Genomic DNA, 18,782 nt, shown 5'->3' on the forward strand with positions numbered 1-18,782 from the left:
GAATACCTTCTATGTCAGGGATGGCGAACCACTGACCCGCGGGTCACAAAGTGACCCACCGCGTTTTATTCGTGACCCGCCAAGGCACGAATAAAATATTTAAAAAAATGCTAACATACCAGTGATAAAAATTGATAAAACCGGCCTTAAATTAATTTAACAATACCTAAACTATTATAATCTACCGTCAGTTGGGCAGTCAGGGCCGCGAGAGCTCATATTCAAATTGTTAATTTCGGGACGGTAATTTTCAAAACCCCTAATCTTGGACGCATGTCTGTAGTGCACCGCTGTGAACCATTATTCAGCTATTGGCTCTGACATCGTTTATGACATAACAATGCAACTGATATGTTCATTTGTCGCTATGTCTGGTCTCTTTCGAAAGTTTATCTGCAGACTGTTTTAGGGGTTATGCGAGAACTAGATGCTACTTTGTATTTTATTAGTTCCTCGTCCGCAATATCGTTAGGAGAACAAAATCTTTCAGACTTGAAATAAAAGCCTAGAAATCTGAAATGACAATGGGGCAGTGTAAAAGTGCCTTAATGAGGTTGAAAATTGATCGAAAAATAGAACACTGTCAGGGTGGGATTCGCTCCAAACTCTTTGAAACCGTAAAATAATTTACTGCATCATCCTAAACGTTTTTGGTAATTCATATGCGTGTTTTCGTACTCTAATTTCATAAAATCGGGAGCCATAAAAAGTCCCTGATAGAAGTGATGCATAAGTAAAGCCTGAAACTACACCAACAGAAGCCTAAAAGATTTGTTTCAGAAGTTTCTCATAGATACAAACATTGATCATATATCTGTGACCCACTCTCTTCTGTTCCGCAATAAAAATATAATTTTTGACCCATTCATTGAAAAAGGTTCGCCATCCCTGTTCTATAGGTTCGAATCCGTGGGGATAGTTACGTTCGAGAGGATTGCTGGACTTCTCGTCAGCATAGGGTGGTCCACGTAACCGCCGGTCGGTTTCGGCTTCCTCCACCATCAAGTCCGTGCATCTAAAACTAAAACTGGCTAACTAATCCCATACCCGACGTAGACTGGTAACTGGGCGAGAGGCGGTGGTTGGTAAACGCGCGTCTAACGACATCTTTGATTAACCTGCGTTGGCGGTGATTATAAGCATACGTTTAGTTCCCATAAACAACAGGGCGGCGCGAGGCGATCTCATGAATAAAAAATGTGGGGCTCCACGCGGTGTTACGTAGAACGTCGTCTTTTGTTTATTCAACTCCCTAAAATTATTTATCCTATACTTAATTTTACAAGCGTTTATTTTGATTTACAGGTTTCTGACATAAAATACTCACAAGGATCCGAATATAATAAACTAGGCTGTTAGCGCGCGCGATTTTTTTTTAGTTTTTTTTCTTAATGCGAATGTTTAACATAGTATTGGCTACACTAGACTCTAATATGCACACTTTTCTGTGCACAATTAATCATCTCATATTTCCTTCTATGTCCTGACTAAAAAGAATGACAATCTCACTTTAAGTCAGTGAGTTTTAGTCATCATAATCGACGATAAGTCATACATAATCAATTGTGAAAAATGTTATAAGTTTATCCTTATGCCACAATTCTTCCATATACGTTTGCAGAGTATCACGTTAAATTATGTGGAAACAACATCCACGTACACGACGAACGTTTTTGGCAGTGTGTGGCTGAATGTGCATATCCGTTAAAATGACAAATCTATAATTTATCATATATATGAACTGATTTGTTGTTTAAACTAAGGTCAAATATAGATCGTGTATTAGATACGTTAGAATAGCCTCCGTGTTGTCAGGTTCATATCACGGATTGCTTTGATTTTATACACGATGATATAGTCCGGCAGATAAGGGGACCTTTTTGGCCCAAGTTTGATTTCAGACATAAAGTTTTTTTTATTTGTGATTATTCATCTTGGGGTCATTGCCCATCATTTCTACATGGGTGTGGAGTTTGCAGCCTTGAGCAATTTTTTTTACGGCTCGATATTTGTATTAGTGTTTTTCGTCAAACCTGTGCATCATAATGACGCACAACCTGAACCATAACCTGTTACAATACTATGTTTAGGTTGTGCGCAATCTTGGTGCACAAACTACGCAAGCACCAAGCACCGTGCTCCCAGATAACCGATCAGCGGCCTCCAAGGAGGACGGGGTCCCCTTTTAAGAAACCCAGTCATAAACTAAAAGAGGCGACCGTGCTTCTCTTGCCTGTTGTCATGCTGTCCCTGGAATTTAGCTACAACAAAAATTTCACAAGAACGGATTTTTAAATTTTATGATTTTATTAATATCCTCAACAATGAATGATATACGGGTGGTAAAATGCCAAGTTATTCCAACAACATGATCATGTTTTGCAATTTACAACTAATATTTTGTATGTAACTTTGTTTGACAGAGCCCCAAGAGCTCTAACTACAAATATCAAATATGTGAGGCCAAAAAAAGCAGTGGCACACTACAACATTGTAAAATGTGCTGTATTTACGATAGATAATAGGTTTACCAAAAAGAATTACATGAAAAATGGTAAAATAAAGATCAATTCAGCAATATCTACTTGGTGATATATGCATCTGTTGATGTTGTGTTTGTTTCGGAAGTTTAATAACAGAATTAATTGTGGTTGTTGGGGATGTTTTATAAAAAGGTTGCATGGAAAAAAGTTTTCACAAAATGTCAAGGTTTGATAGTAGTAGAGAAGTAGAAAAAATACTCCCATGTTTTTTTTATTTTATTTGATAACCACGCCACAGAACTTCCCCGATAAGTATACGCAGCAATTGCGAGAGGCAGAAATGCCAAGATGGGATTTCATCGCATTGCAAACCAATATTAGCAATTCTTATATATATTCGCGCATTCCCACCTGAACAGCGTGGAAAAGATTATACCCATCTACACACTTTAAGTACTATGTCAGTGAGCTTCATATTATCGAATATCAGTAAAGGAATAGTGCAATGGGAAAAGACATATAAGGCGGAACTTTCAGTAGTATACAATCAAATAATCTTATTGTAGAATATATATTTAAAAACATTTCGTCACGCCAACTGCAGTCCGAAACTTTTTGTCTCTGGCTGAGCTTAGATACCAATTGACACGCATGTAAACTGGTAAGACTGTAAGAGGCACGCGATGGAGCAGATACTAAGAGTATCCATCCCCCAGCTGTCATTTGAGCGGGTACTGCTGTTTTTATTGCAGATGTTACTGATCTTTTTGTATTTAAGATTTACTGGCATCACCGATTTAAGAATATTGGAAACCAACACGCAATATTACAAAACTTACTTTTAACACGAGGTTTGAATGAATGAAAAAGCTGAAACTAGTATTCTTTAGAACAGCATACAAATTCTATGGAATGAAATCATACACAAAAGCTCGTCAAAAACCTATAGCTCAATAATCAAGTGGAATTTGATACATGTGCGCAAAAATGTGCGCGTTACTACGTACAACCGAAGCACGCAGGAAGATGTGTGTGATGTACTAGTATTCAAAACTTTGACTCAACTATGTTGGCATAACAGGTGCACATCTCGGTTTCGCATACGCATACCTTCTATCTCCACAAGGATATATTAATTTTGCCAAAGTCAATGCAGCACTGAAAGGTTGCGGTTCTTCCAAAAGAAAACTCGTTACACATCTTTAGATACCAGTGGATGGTTTTACATGGCCTTGTTCGGAGTGAAAGACGAGGTCAAATATTCCAATCCAATTCAACTAATAAAATATTTCCCAAGTCCCTAAGCTTAAACTAGGAAAACGAAATGCGCGCGGCAACGCAAATGTAGTTTGAAGAGCGCAATAGAAAGTGGCTAGATGCTGTCGATGGATCTTGGCTTGTATTAGTGAAATAAACCACCATTTATTCTACTAAAATTAAATTTCTGACATTGTAAGGAGATTCAATGTTGCCATGTATGCAAAACTAAACCATGTAGTTATGAAATAATTGTTTTTAACAAAAAGGCGCTCCTGAAGTATTCGTACCAAGATGGCGCACAACCTGAACATTGTATGTTTACCAAGTTAGGGTTCAGGATGTGCGTCATCTTGGGCCGAATACTTTAAATCCACTTAAAAAAAATTGCTCAACATTATATACTCCACACCCACCTGGGTATCATTATATATGTCATATACATTATATCTAAACAATAAAAAAAACTTTATGTCCCAAAACAATGTTAAGGCCCGATTCTGCCGGACTAATAGTGCAGTTGGTAGAACGCAAAAGTTTTTTATAAATGTTTTCAAATTCAAAAACATAATGCATCAATTCATGATCCCGATTCATTTGCCAAATCATTGCGAATCACAATCTGCTGAAATGGTGGTTAAACCATACGATTTCCTATTTCGGTCAACCCGTTTCCGAAAACAATCAATTTGACTAGAGATCGAGTCAATACATAATATATATGATTACTATCATCTGTCGAAACGTGGAAAAGCACCATTTCCACTGTCTACCCCGGTATCGTTAAATTTGTTGTCTCACCAACTTGCAGCTTGCTCTTTCCCGACTACTTTTCCAAATTTGCTTTAATTAATGAAGTGCTAGCAATTCGAAGTCCTTTTTCGATGTGAGATTTCATAAAGCCCATTTTAGAAAAACCTTGATTTTACAAATCTGTTGAGCCAGATAGTGTCATATTTGAAACCATAAATTATTTCAAATGTGGAAAGTTATCTTGGTTGCAATAATTTCGGTTAAAATTGCCAAGATTTATTTTCAAACACTTCACTGTCAAATCGGACGTATTCTCGACTAGATTTGTACAAAATGGACTGATATGCTGAAACCAAAACTAATTTAGCTCCCGTATTTCCTCATAGTAAAATTTCTAAACCTCTTTTCTAATTGCCTGACCTCTGATCACAGTCTGTGGGTTCGAATCCATGGTGTGGTTCACGTAACCGCTGATCGGTTCCGACTTCCTCAACCATCAAATCCATGCATCCAAAACAAATAAATGGACCACGTGGACTGGTAACTGGGCGAGAGGCCGGGGTTCGCCATATGCTTGAGCCATCTCATGCTTCATACATTTTGCGGTTTTGAGAACTTATGATTTTGGTTCCTTATATATATAAAAAATATTCGCGCTTCAGGAGTGTGTGTGCCAATATGGAGGTAACTAATTTTGTTCGCCTACTTTACATCAAGTTGTAGAAAGGGACTGAAACCTATGGGCAGGGGGTATATCCACTTGGCGCACACAAACAGTCTTCAAACCTGTGATATAACTATTCGGAATAGTGTTATGGCCTAACCCTAACCTGGTACACATGCTACGGGAGTACTAAAATATTAATTATGAAACTTGTGTTCTATGCCAGGGCTACTCAACTGGCGGACCGCGGTCCGAATCCTGACCTTTCGAGTATTTGATTCGGACCGCACCTAATTCTTTATTTTAGATCATTAGCCCCACTTTTGAAGTTTTCTTTTATAAAATGACCCTTGTAGTTTTGAATATATATGAAAAGAACTATAACACCATAATAAGCAATTTTGATTAAATAATAATCATTAGCCGGTCGAGGAAGTGTGCGTTTTTAAGAATGCCGATATATAAATTCTGGAAAGACCGGAGCGAAATAATTTTGAAGTTTTGTATGCGGATCTTCGGTAAAAATAGTTGAGTAGCCCTGTTCTATGCTATCTGAAATTGAATACATAAGTAAGCTTTCGTCTTCATTACTAAATGGGGGCCAAGTTAAAAGTAACTTGCATGATTTTTTTATTATTATTTTGTAACAGTTCCAATACAAACATTGATAGATAGTTCTAAAATTATATTTAAAAAATGAATTTTAACGCGGCCAATATCGTGTGACCAATCAGTTTTCTATTCGAAAATGAATTCATATCCTTGGGATTCTATTGCAAATCTTGGGATTTTTCAACAATTATCTTGAAAATAACCGATCGACTGCAATAGAATGGGATCAATGTTACAAGAACAGATCAAATTAATAACGCCAACAATGCCGAGAAAATATACAGCAACTAAACGTACGATACGACGTGCGCAAACAGAAAACGCCAGCTTGTATGTCGTGAAATTTTCAAGATGGCAAAAAAGTCAATCCTGCTGCTTCAGGCAAATACTTGCCTCAACTATGCGAGACAATGTTCAAATGTAGATACTGTGACGAATACCTATGTTGGGATTGGCATAATAAAGTTCCATGTTGGGTAGAAAATTGTTAAGCAATCTTTCTCATTCTTTATTATTCCGTTATTCGCTGATAAAATCGCAATCTGATTCATATTTTGTACGTTTTGCCATAATTTTATGAAGCTTAAGCTAGCAGTTAATTTCAAAACTTTGTGCAAACGTTGAATGCGTGACATCCGGTAGAATAATTATCTTCCGCAGGCATCTCGATGTAACGTGTTTGCGAATATAGCTATCTTGCATTACCGCAATATGGTGACCGTACATTTGAACCCATGTACATTTGCACCCATGCGTATATCCACGGGTTCAATCTATATGCGGGTGCTAAAACCCATGGGTTAGGGTTAGTATGGGTTTAACTATCCGTGAAACAAAAAAAATTCCATAGGTGCAATAGCATACAGGTGCAATTGTCATGGGTTCAAATGTACGTGGGTTGAAATGTAATGGAACCCCGCAATATACGTACCGAAGGGCCGAACGAGATTAATCATTGCTACTCGATAGTTCCCTTTTGAACACAGTTCCTATCTGAAAGTATTCATCTGATATAAGATATTGCAAAAATACTTGTGCGACAAATGAATCAAATTGGCTTCTTGAACCGAGACGAAATACATCTTTTCTCCTATGTCCTGACTAAAAGGAAAGACAATCTCACTTGAAGTCAGTGAGTTTTAGTCATCATAATCGACGATAAATCATACATAATCCATTGTGAAAAATGTTATAAAGTATTGCATAATCTGACCGAAGTTTATCCCTATACCATAATACTTTCATAGACGTTTTCGGAGTATCATGACAAATCAAGTGGAAAACAACATTCACGTACACGACGAGCGTTCCCGATTCTAGTTATCGGTAGTGTGTAGCTGAATGTGCATATCTGTTAAAAGGACACGTCTATAGTTTATCATATGAACTGATTTGTTGTTTAAACTAAGGTTATTATTTCATTTGAACCAGTAACTTTTAATGGAATGCCTTCAGTATTTCACTTAGTTTCTTACATAACATAAAAAGTTATATAAAAATAGAAAAAAGGATCGTGTAATAGGCTCCATATCACGGGTTATTTTGATTCCGTACACGATACAAGAAAGTTTTTTATAAATTTTTCAACACCAAATTCAAAAACATAAGGTATAAATTCATGGTCACGATTCATTCGCCAAATTATTGCGAATCACAATGTCGGTTAAAGCATGCGATTTCCTTTTCCGGTCTACTCGCATCCGAAAACAATTACCTTGAGCAGAGCTCAAATCAATACATAATGTATATATTTGTATAATTACTGTCAAGTGCAGATACGCACCAATGCACAATTTCCACTGTCAATTCGGGTATCGTATCATTAACTTCATTGCGACATTTCGGCAACCTGTGCTTCCAAATCAATTTGCCAATGTTTTATTTTACGCAAACCTGTGGATAAATTTTTTAGGGCTCTATGAAATCCCTTTTTGCGACACGTCATCAAAATTGAAAATAATTGCGCACCTTGTGGTGGTTTTGCGTTAGTGGTCAGGCGAAGTCGCAAAGACTACGGTACCGGTAGTATTCTATGCCAGATTAACCCGTACTACTTCGTTTTGGCCTCTTGTCCATGTATGTAAGCATCGTTCACTAGTTGGACACCAAGTGTGCTTAACGATCGTTTTGTTAATATGTCGTTGTTGTTCTTGTGTTATTATGTTGTTGTTGTTGTTGTTGGTATTTTTCTTCTTGTTGTAATGAGAAAATCCCCTTTTTCATTAATTATTCGACCAATTGAAATTTTTAGTGGTCAAACATTGTATTTGTCGATAGAAGGTATATATTGCAAATATTTATTTGAAATATTTCGATGAAGTCATGAAAATTGCGCACCTTGTTGTTCCGCGTTTGTTGCTAGCTGGTGGTCAGGCGAAGCTTGAGCGTTAGTAATGCGCTCGTCACCGCATTTCTGATTACCTTCTATAGGTTCGAATCCGTGGGGATAGTTACCTTCGAGAGGATTGCTGAACTTCTCGTCAGCATAGGGTGGTCCACGTAACCGCCGGTCGGTTTCCTCCACCATCAAGTCCGTGCATCTAAAACTAAAACTGGCTAACTAATCCCATACCCGACGTGGACTGGTAACTGGACGAGAGGCGGTGGTTGGTAAACGCGCGTCTAACGACATCTTTGATTAACCTGCGTTGGCGGTGATTATAAGCATTTTTAGTTCCCAAAAACAACAGGGGGGCGCGAGGCGATCGCATGAATAAAAAATGTGGGGCTCCACGCGGTGTTACGTAGAACGTCGTCTTTTGTTTATTCAACTTCCTAAAATTATTTATCCTATACTTCATTTTATAAGCGTTTATTTTGATTTACAGGTTTCTGACATAAAATACTCACAAGGATCCGAATATAATAAACTAGGCTTTTAGCGCGCGCGATTTTTTTTTAGTTTTTTTTCTTAATGCGAATGTTTAACATAGTATTGGCTACACTAGACTCTAATATGCACACTTTTCTGTGCATTTAATCCGAAGAGACGGAAATATACGTAGAGCCCAAATGTAATTTTTGCTAGGTATGATTTTGATCTCTCAAAAGTACCTCATTTGCAAATCCTGCTCTTAGGCTCACGTTATAAAAGAAACTCTATTCAAAAAGGTAATTATTATGAATCACACAAGAATTATCGGTGTATTATATTTAACACTACACAAAACACGTTGCTCTTCCTTTTCATTGATCAATGTTCATTTGATCAAATCTGGTTCTCTAAATTGAAAATGCAGGAAAACATGAATAAAGCGTCATTATTGAGTTGCGGTATGTTTATTATTCTAATATATATACCAACACTCGATAAATCATTTTGTTGGCAAAAATCTGTTTTGAAATCAGATCAAGGTTGCATTGCGAAATGCGTCACAATTTCTTTCGTGAACCATGATACAATCGATGAAGGTTTACAGCACATAATAAAAATGTTGGAAACGTAAAACGATGGCTTATTTTATCTAGTACTAAAGGAATATTGTGAAAACATTTCAAAGAATGAGTCAGGATAACGAAAAAAAATTATAAAAGATGGACTTCCTTCCAACTACATAAAATCGAAATACTCTGACCTTCAAACAGGTTCTCAAACTTCTCCAGATCCATAGACTCACGAGGCACTGTAAAGAGATGTAAAATTTATATTGCTGGAATATCCACTGGTACATATACTTATAACCAGCGTAACTATATCAATCCTTTAGCTAATATTGAACAATGCATACAATTCATAAAATGATACAAGTGCTACAACTTACCTTCTTTATATCCATTGGCATTAAATGCCATAACTGACGAGTTCAAGAAGATCAGAATAAATGCAATTAAGCAAGTTAGAAATTTTACATTCATTTTAATTTCTGGTATATAGTGTGTTACCTCAGATAAACGAATCTATTAATCTGTTTTAGGTGAAAAAAATTATCAAACCAAAATAAATATGCTTTAACCTAGTAATTTTTTGATTTTTGCTGTTTCAAATAGTTTGCTTGAAAGTACCACTAACACGATCCATAATGTTAGCTATCTTTTACTCTGGATAAGTATAAATTGAGCAGCTACTGTCCCAATAAAGTATCGGAATATCCCAATGAAGTTAAATGCTCTTGAATAGGCATTATAAGTGAAAATTGGTATCGTTTTCTGCATAAAGTCATAAATCATATTATGCATCGATTTTTTTCTCTGCGCAAATAAATTGTTCTCGGAAACAGGCAAACAGGGCAGGAAATCATTTGATTCAACCACCCTGTCAACAGACAGTGATAGTTGTTTTCCGTGCATTAGCACTGTTGAAATCTTTTTTCATCGGATTGTTCCCTTTTGACCACAGTTCCTATGCGGAGGTATTCCTCTGATGTAAGATGTTGCAAAAATACTTGTACGACAAATGAATCAAATTGACTTCTTGAACCGAGACGAAATAATCATCTCATATTTCCTTCTATGTCCTGACTAAAAAGAATGACAATCTCACTTGAAGTCAGTGAGTTTTAGTCATCATAATCGACGATAAGTCATACATAATCCATTGTGAAAAATGTTATAAGTTTATCCTTATGCCACAATTCTTCCATATACGTTTGCAGAGTATCACGTTAAATTATGTGGAAACAACATCCACGTACACGACGAACGTTTTTGGCAGTGTGTGGCTGAATGTGCATATCCGTTAAAATGACAAATCTATAATTTATCATATATATGAAATGATTTGTTGTTTAAACTAAAGTCAAATATAGATCGTGTATTAGATACGTTAGAATAGCCTCCGTGTTGTCAGGTTCATATCACGGATTGCTTTGATTTCATACACGATGATAGTGCAGTTGGTAGAACGCAAAAGTTTTTTATAAATGTTTTCAAATTCAAAAACATAATGCATCAATTCATGATCCCGATTCATTTGCCAAATCATTGCGAATCACAATCTGTTGAAATGGTGGTTAAACCATACGATTTCCTATTTCGGTCAACCCGTTTCCGAAAACAATCAATTTGACTATAGATCGAGTCAATACATAATATATATGATTACTATCATCTGTCGAAACGTGGAAAAGCACCATTTTCACTGTCTACCCCGGTATCGTTAAATTTGTTGTCTCACCAACTTGCAGCTTGCTCTTTCCCGACTACTTTTTCAAATTTGCTTTAATTAATGGAAGTGCTAGCAATTCGAAGTCCTCTTTCGATGTGAGATTTCATAAAGCCCATTTTAGAAAAACATTGATTGAACAAATATGTTGAGCCAGAAAGTGTCATATTTGAAACCATAAATTATTTCAAATGTGGAAAGTCATCTGTGTTGCAATAATTTCGGTAAAAATTGCCAAGATTTATTTTTAAACACTTCGCTGTCAAAACTGACGTATTCTCGACTAGATTTGTACAAAATCGACTGATATGCTGAAACCAAAACTAATTTAGCTCCCGTATCTCCTCATAGTAAAATTTTTCAACCTCTTTTCTAATTGCCTGACCTCTGATCACCGTCTGTGGGTTCGAATCCATGGTGTGATTCACGTAACCGCTGATCGGTTTCGGCTTCCTCAACCATCAAATCCATGCATCCAAAACAAATAAATGGACCATGTGGACTGGTAACTGGGCGAGAGGCCGTGGTTCGCCATATTCTTGAGCCATCTCATGCCTCATACATTTTGCGGTTTTGAGAACTTATGATTTTGGTTCCTTATATATATAAAAAATATTCGCGCTTCAGGAGTGTGTGTGCCAATATGGAGGTAACTAATTTTGTTCGCCTACTTTACATCAGGTTGTAGAAAGGGACTGAAACCTATGGGCAGGGGGTATATCCACTTGGCGCACACCAACAGTCTTCAAACTCGTGATATAACTAATCGGAATAGTGTTATGGCCTAACCCTAACCTGGTACACATGCTACGGGAGTACTAAAATATTAATTATGAAACTTGTGTTCTATGCCAGGGCTACTCAACTGGCGGACCGCGGTCCGAATCCTGACCTTTCGAGTATTTGATTCGGACCGCACCTAATTCTTTATTTTAGATCATTAGCCCCACTTTTGAAGTTTTCTTTTATAAAATGACCCTTGTAGTTTTGAATATATATGAAAAGAACTATAACACCATAATAAGCAATTTTGATTAAATAATAATCATTAGCCGGTCGAGAAAGTGTGCGTTTTTAAGAATGCCGATATATAAATTCCAGAAATACCGGACCGAAATAATTTTGAAGTTTTGTATGCGGATCTTCGGTAAAAATAGTTGAGTAGCCCTGTTCTATGCTATCTGAAATTGAATATATAAGTAAGCTTTCGTCTTCATTACTAAATGGGGGCCAAGTTAAAAGTAACTTGCATGATTTTTTTATTATTATTTTGTAACAGTTCCAATACAAACATTGATGGATAGTTCTAAAATTATATTTAAAAAATGAATTTTAACGCGGCCAATATCGTGTGACCAATCAGTTTTCTATTCGAAAATGAATTCATATCCTTGGGATTCTATTGCAAATCTTGGGATTTTTCAACAATTATCTTGAAAATAACCGATCGACTGCAATAGAATGGGATCAATGTTACAATAACAGATCAAATTAATAACGCCAACAATGCCGAGAAAATATACAGCAACTAAACGTACGATACGACGTGCGCAAACAGAAAACGCCAGCTTGTATGTCGTGAAATTTTCAAGATGGCAAAAAAGTCAATCCTGCTGCTTCAGGCAAATACTTGCCTCAACTATGCGAGACAATGTTCAAATGTAGATACTGTGACGAATACCTATGTTGGGATTGGCATAATAAAGTTCCATGTTGGGTAGAAAATTGTTAGGCAATCTTTCTCATTCTTTATTATTCCGTTATTCGCTGATAAAATCGCAATCTGATTCATATTTTGTACGTTTTGCCATAATTTTATGAAGCTTAAGCTAGCAGTTAATGTCAAAACTTTGTGCAAACGTTGAATGCGTGACATCCGGTAGAATAATTATCTTCCGCAGGCATCTCGATGTAACGTGTTTGCGAATATAGCTATGTTGCATTACCGCAATATGGTGACCGTACATTTGAACCCATGTACATTTGCACCCATGCGTATATCCACGGGTTCAATCTATATGCGGGTGCTAAAACCCATGGGTTAGGGTTAGTATGGGTTTAACTATCCGTGAAACAAAAAAAATTCCATAGGTGCAATAGCATACAGGTGCAATTGTCATGGGTTCAAATGTACGTGGGTTCAAATGTAATGGAACCCCGCAATATACGTACCGAAGGGCGGAACGAGATTAATCATTGCTACTCGATTGTTCCCTTTTGAACACAGTTCCTATCTGAAAGTATTCATCTGATATAAGATATTGCAAAAATACTTGTGCGACAAATGAATCAAATTGGCTTCTTGAACCGAGACGAAATAATCATCTCATCTTTTCTCCTATGTCCTGACTAAAAGGAAAGACAATCTCACTTGAAGTCAGTGAGTTTTAGTCATCATAATCGACGATAAATCATACATAATCCATTGTGAAAAATGTTATAAAGTATTGCATAATCTGACCGAAGTTTATCCCTATACCATAATACTTTCATAGACGTTTGCGGAGTATCATGACAAATCAAGTGGAAAACAACATTCACGTACACGACGAGCGTTCCCGATTCTAGTTATCGGTAGTGTGTAGCTGAATGTGCATATCCGTTAAAATGACACGTCTATAGTTTATCATATGAACTGATTTGTTGTTTAAACTAAGGTCATTACTTCATTTGAACCAGTAACTTTTAATGGAATGCCTTCAGTATTTCACTTAGTTTCTTACATAACATAAAAAGTTATATAAAAATAGAAAAAAGGATCGTGTAATAGGCTCCATATCACGGGTTATTTTGATTCCGTACAAGATACAAGAAAGTTTTTGATAAATTTTTTCAACACCAAATTCAAAAACATAAGGTATAAATTCATGGTCACGATTCATTCGCCAAATTATTGCGAATCACAATGTCGGTTAAAGCATGCGATTTCCTTTTCCGGTCTACTCGCATCCGAAAACAATTAACTTGAGCAGAGCTCAAATCAATACATAATATATATATTTGTATGATTACTGTCAAGTGCAGATACGCACCAATGCACAATTTCCACTGTCAATTCGGGTATCGTATCATTAACTTCATTGCGACATTTTGGCAACCTGTGCTTCCAAATCAATTTGCCAATGTTTTATTTTACGCAAACCTGTGGATAGATTTTTTAGGGCTCTATGAAATCCCTTTTTGCGACACGTCATCAAAATTGAAAATAATTGCGCATCTTGTGGTGGTTTTGCGTTAGTGGTCAGGCGAATTCGCAAAGACTACGGTACCGGTAGTATTCTATGCCAGATTAACCCGTACTACTTCGTTTTGGCCTTTTGTTCATGTATGTAAGCATCGTTCACTAGGTGGACACGAAGTGTGCTTAACGATCGTTTTGTTAATATGTCGTTGTTGTTCTTGTGTTATTATGTTGTTGTTGTTGTTGTTGGTATTTTTCTTCTTGTTGTAATGAGAAAATCCCCTTTTTCATTAATTATTCGACCAATTGAAATTTTTAGTGGTCAAACATTGTATTTGTCGATAGAAGGTATATATTGCAAATATTTATTTGAAATATTTCGATGAAGTCATGAAAATTGCGCACCTTGTTGTTCCGCGTTTGTTGCTAGCTGGTGGTCAGGCGAAGCTTGAGCGTTAGTAATGCGCTCGTCACCGCATTTCTGATTACCTTCTATAGGTTCGAATCCGTGGGGATAGTTACCTTCGAGAGGATTGCTGAACTTCTCGTCAGCATAGGGTGGTCCACGTAACCGCCGGTCGGTTTCGGCTTCCTCCACCATCAAGTCCGTGCATCTAAAACTAAAACTGGCTAACTAATCCCATACCCGACGTGGACTGGTAACTGGGCGAGAGGCGGTGGTTGGTAAACGCGCGTCTAACGACATCTTTGATTAACCTGCGTTGGCGGTGATTATAAGCATACGTTTAGTTCCCAAAAACAACAGGTCGGCGCGAGCCGATCGCATGAATAAAAAATGTGGGGCTCCACGCGGTGTTACGTAGAACGTCGTCTTTTGTTTATTCAACTTCCTAAAATTATTTATCCTATACTTCATTTTATAAGCGTTTATTTTGATTTACAGGTTTCTGACATAAAATACTCACAAGGATCCGAATATAATAAACTAGGCTTTTACCGCGCGCGATTTTTTTTTAGTTTTTTTTCTTAATGCGAATGTTTAACATAGTATTGGCTACACTCTAATATGCACACTTTTCTGTGCACAATTTTCTGGTGGAGGAATGAGCGATGTTATACTGGATTTCCCGATTTTATTTAATCCGAAGAGACGGAAATATACGTAGAGCCAAAATGTAATTTTTGCTAGGTATGATTTTGATCTCTCAAAAGTACCTCATTTGCAAATCCTGCTCTTAGGCTCACGTTATAAAAGAAACTCTATTCAAAAAGGTAATTATTATGAATCACACAAGAATTATCGGTGTATTATATTTAACACTACACAAAACACGTTGCTCTTCCTTTTCATTGTTCAATGTTCATTTGATCAAATCTGGTTCTCTAAATTGAAAATGCAGGAAAACATGAATAAAGCGTCATTATTGAGTTGCGGTATGTTTATTATTCTAATATATATACCAACACTCGATAAATCATTTTGTTGGCAAAAATCTGTTTTGAAATCAGATCAAGGTTGCATTGCGAAATGCGTCACAATTTCTTTCGTGAACCATGATACAATCGATGAAGGTTTACAGCACATAATAAAAATGTTGGAAACGTAAAACGATGGCTTATTTTATCTAGTACTAAAGGAATATTGTGAAAACATTTCAAAGAATGAGTCAGGATAACGAAAAAAAATTATAAAAGAGGGACTTCCTTTCAACTACGTAAAATCGAAATACTCTGACCTTCAAACAGGTTCTCAAACTTCTCCAGATCCATAGATTCACGAGGCACTGTAAAGAGATGTAAAATTGATATTGCTGAAATATCCACTGGTACATATACATATAACCAGCGTAACTATATCAATCCTTTAGCTAATATTGAACAATGCATACAATTCATAAAATGATACAAGTGCTACAACTTACCTTCTTTATATCCATTGGCATTAAATGCCATAACTGACGAGTTCAAGAAGATCAGAATAAATGCAATTAAGCAAGTTAGAAATTTTACATTCATTTTAATTTCTGGTATATAGTGTGTTACCTCAGATAAACGAATCTATTAATCTGTTTTAGGTAAAAAAATTATCAAACCAAATTAATTATGCTTTAACCTAGTAATTTTTTGATTTTTGCTGTTTCAAATAGTTTGCTTGAAAGTACCACTAACACGATCCATAATGTTAGCTATCTTTTACTCTGAATAAGTATAAATTGAGCAGCTACTGTCCCAATAAAGTATCGGAATATCCCACTGAAGTTAAATGCTCTTGAATAGGCATTATAAGTGAAAATTGGTATCGTTTTCTGCATAAAGTCATAAATCATATTATGCATCGATTTTTTTCTCTGCGCAAGTAAATTGTTCTCGGAAACAGGCAGACAAGGCAGGAAATCATTTGATTCAACCACCCTGTCAACAGACAGTGATAGTTGTTTTCCGTGCATTAGCACTGTTGAAATCTTTTTTCATCGGATTGTTCCCTTTTGACCACAGTTCCTATGCGGAGGTATTCCTCTGATGTAAGATGTTGCAAAAATACTTGTACGACAAATGAATCAAATTGACTTCTTGAACCGAGACGAAATAATCATCTCATATTTCCTTCTATGTCCTGACTAAAAAGAAAGACAACCTCACTTGAAGTCAGTGCGTTTTAGTCATCATAATCGACGATAAATCATACATAATCCATTGTGAAAAATGTTATAAAGTATTGCATAATGTTATAAAGTTTATCCTTATGCCACAATTCTTCCATATACGTTTGCAGAGCATCACGTTAAATTATGTCGAAACAACATCCACGTACACGACGCACGTTTTTGGCAGTGTGTGGCTGAATGTGCATATCCGTTAATATGACAAATCTATAATTTATCATATATATGAACTGATTTGTTGTTTTAACTAAGGTCAAATATAGATCGTGTATTGGATACGTTAGAATAGCCTCCGTGTTGTCAGGTTCATATCACGGATTGCTTTGATTTCATACACGATGATAGTGCAGTTGTTAGAACGCAAAAGTTTTTTATAAATGTTTTCAAATTCAAAAACATAATGCATCAATTCATGATCCCGATTCATTTGCCAAATCATTGCGAATCACAATCTGCTGAAATGGTGGTTAAACCATACGATTTCCTATTTCGGTCAACCCGTTTCCGAAAACAATCAATTTGACTAGAGATCGAGTCAATACATAATATATAAATATGATTACTATCATCTGTCGAAACGTGGAAAAGCACCATTTTCACTGTCTACCCCGGTATCGTTAAATATATTGTCTCACCAACTTGCAGATTGCTCTTTCCCGACTACTTTTCCAAATTTGCTTTAATTAATGGAAGTGCTAGCAATTCGAAGTCCATTTTCAGATGTGAGATTTCATAAAGCTCAAAAAAAAAAAACATTGATTGTACAAATATGTTGAGCCAGAAAGTATCATATTTAAAACCATAAATTATTTCAAATGTGGAAAGTTATCTTGGTTGCAATGTTTTCGGTAAAAATTGCCAAGATTTATTTTCAAACACTTCGCTGTCAAATCTGACGTATTCTCGACTGGATTTGTACAAAATCGACTGATATTCTGAAACCAAAACTAATTTAGCTCCCGTATCTCATCATAATAAAATTTTTCAACCTCTTTTCTAATTGCCTGACCTCTGATCACCGTCTGTGGGTTCGAATCCATGGTGTGGTTCACGTAACCGCTGATCGGTTTTGACTTCCTCAACCATCAAATCCATGCATCCAAAACAAATAAATGGACCACGTGGACTGGTAACTGGGCGAGAGGCCGTGATTCGCCATATTCTTGAGCCATCTTATGCCTCATACATTTTGCGGTTTTGAGAACTGATGATTTTGGTTCCTTATATATATAAAAAATATTCGCGCTTCAGGAGTGTGTGTGCCAATATGGAGGTAACTAATTTTGTTCGCCTACTTTACATCAGGTTGTAGAAAGGGACTGAAACCTATGGGCAGGGGGTATATCCACTTGGCGCACACAAACAGTCTTCAAACTCGTGATATAACTAATCGGAATAGTGTTATGGCCTAACCCTAACCTGGTACACATGCTACGGGAGTACTAAAATATTAATTGTGAAACTTGTGTTCTATGCCAGGGCTACTCAACTGGCGGACCGCGGTCCGAATCCTGACCTTTCGAGTATTTGATTCGGACCGCACCTAATTCTTTATTTTAGATCATTAGCCCCACTTTTAATGTTTTCTTTTATAAAATGACTCTTGTAGTTTTGAATATATATGAAAAGAACTATAACACCATAATAAGCAATTTTGATTAAATAATAATCATTAGCCGGTCGAGGAAGTGTGCGTTTTTAAGAATGCCGATATATAAATTCTGGAAAGACCGGAGCGAAATAATTTTGAAGTTTTGTATGCGGATCTTCGGTAAAAATAGTTGAGTAGCCCTGTTCTATGCTATCTGAAATTGAATACATAAGTAAGCTTTCGTCTTCATTACTAAATGGCGGCCAAGTTAAAAGTAACTTGCATGATTTTTTTATTATTATTTTGTAACAGTTCCAATACAAACATTGATAGATAGTTCTAAAATTATATTTAAAAAATGAATTTTAACGCGGCCAATATCGTGTGACCAATCAGTTTTCTATTCGAAAATGAATTCATATCCTTGGGATTCTATTGCAAATCTTGGGATTTTTCAACAATTATCTTGAAAATAACCGATCGACTGCAATAGAATGGGATCAATGTTACAATAAC

The 18,782-nt window shown here is 36.3% G+C and overlaps 2 long non-coding RNA genes across 2 annotated transcripts; both read right to left on the reverse strand.

The window, feature by feature from the left end:
* Window positions 1-8,749: 8,749 nt before the first annotated feature.
* Window positions 8,750-9,990, reverse strand: LOC120341206 (uncharacterized). The gene is made up of 3 exons (XR_005569382.2): window positions 9,531-9,990; window positions 9,345-9,392; window positions 8,750-8,991 (listed from the first exon to the last, which is right to left on the reverse strand). It is a non-coding gene; the product is annotated as an uncharacterized LOC120341206 (long non-coding RNA).
* Window positions 9,991-15,309: 5,319 nt separating this feature from the next.
* On the reverse strand, window positions 15,310-16,110 carry LOC120341415 (uncharacterized). The gene is made up of 3 exons (XR_005569392.2): window positions 15,935-16,110; window positions 15,749-15,796; window positions 15,310-15,395 (listed from the first exon to the last, which is right to left on the reverse strand). It is a non-coding gene; the product is annotated as an uncharacterized LOC120341415 (long non-coding RNA).
* Window positions 16,111-18,782: the final 2,672 nt, after the last annotated feature.

This window comes from Styela clava, chromosome 14, assembly GCF_964204865.1.
Source record: "Styela clava chromosome 14, kaStyClav1.hap1.2, whole genome shotgun sequence".
Lineage (NCBI taxonomy): Eukaryota > Metazoa > Chordata > Ascidiacea > Stolidobranchia > Styelidae > Styela > Styela clava.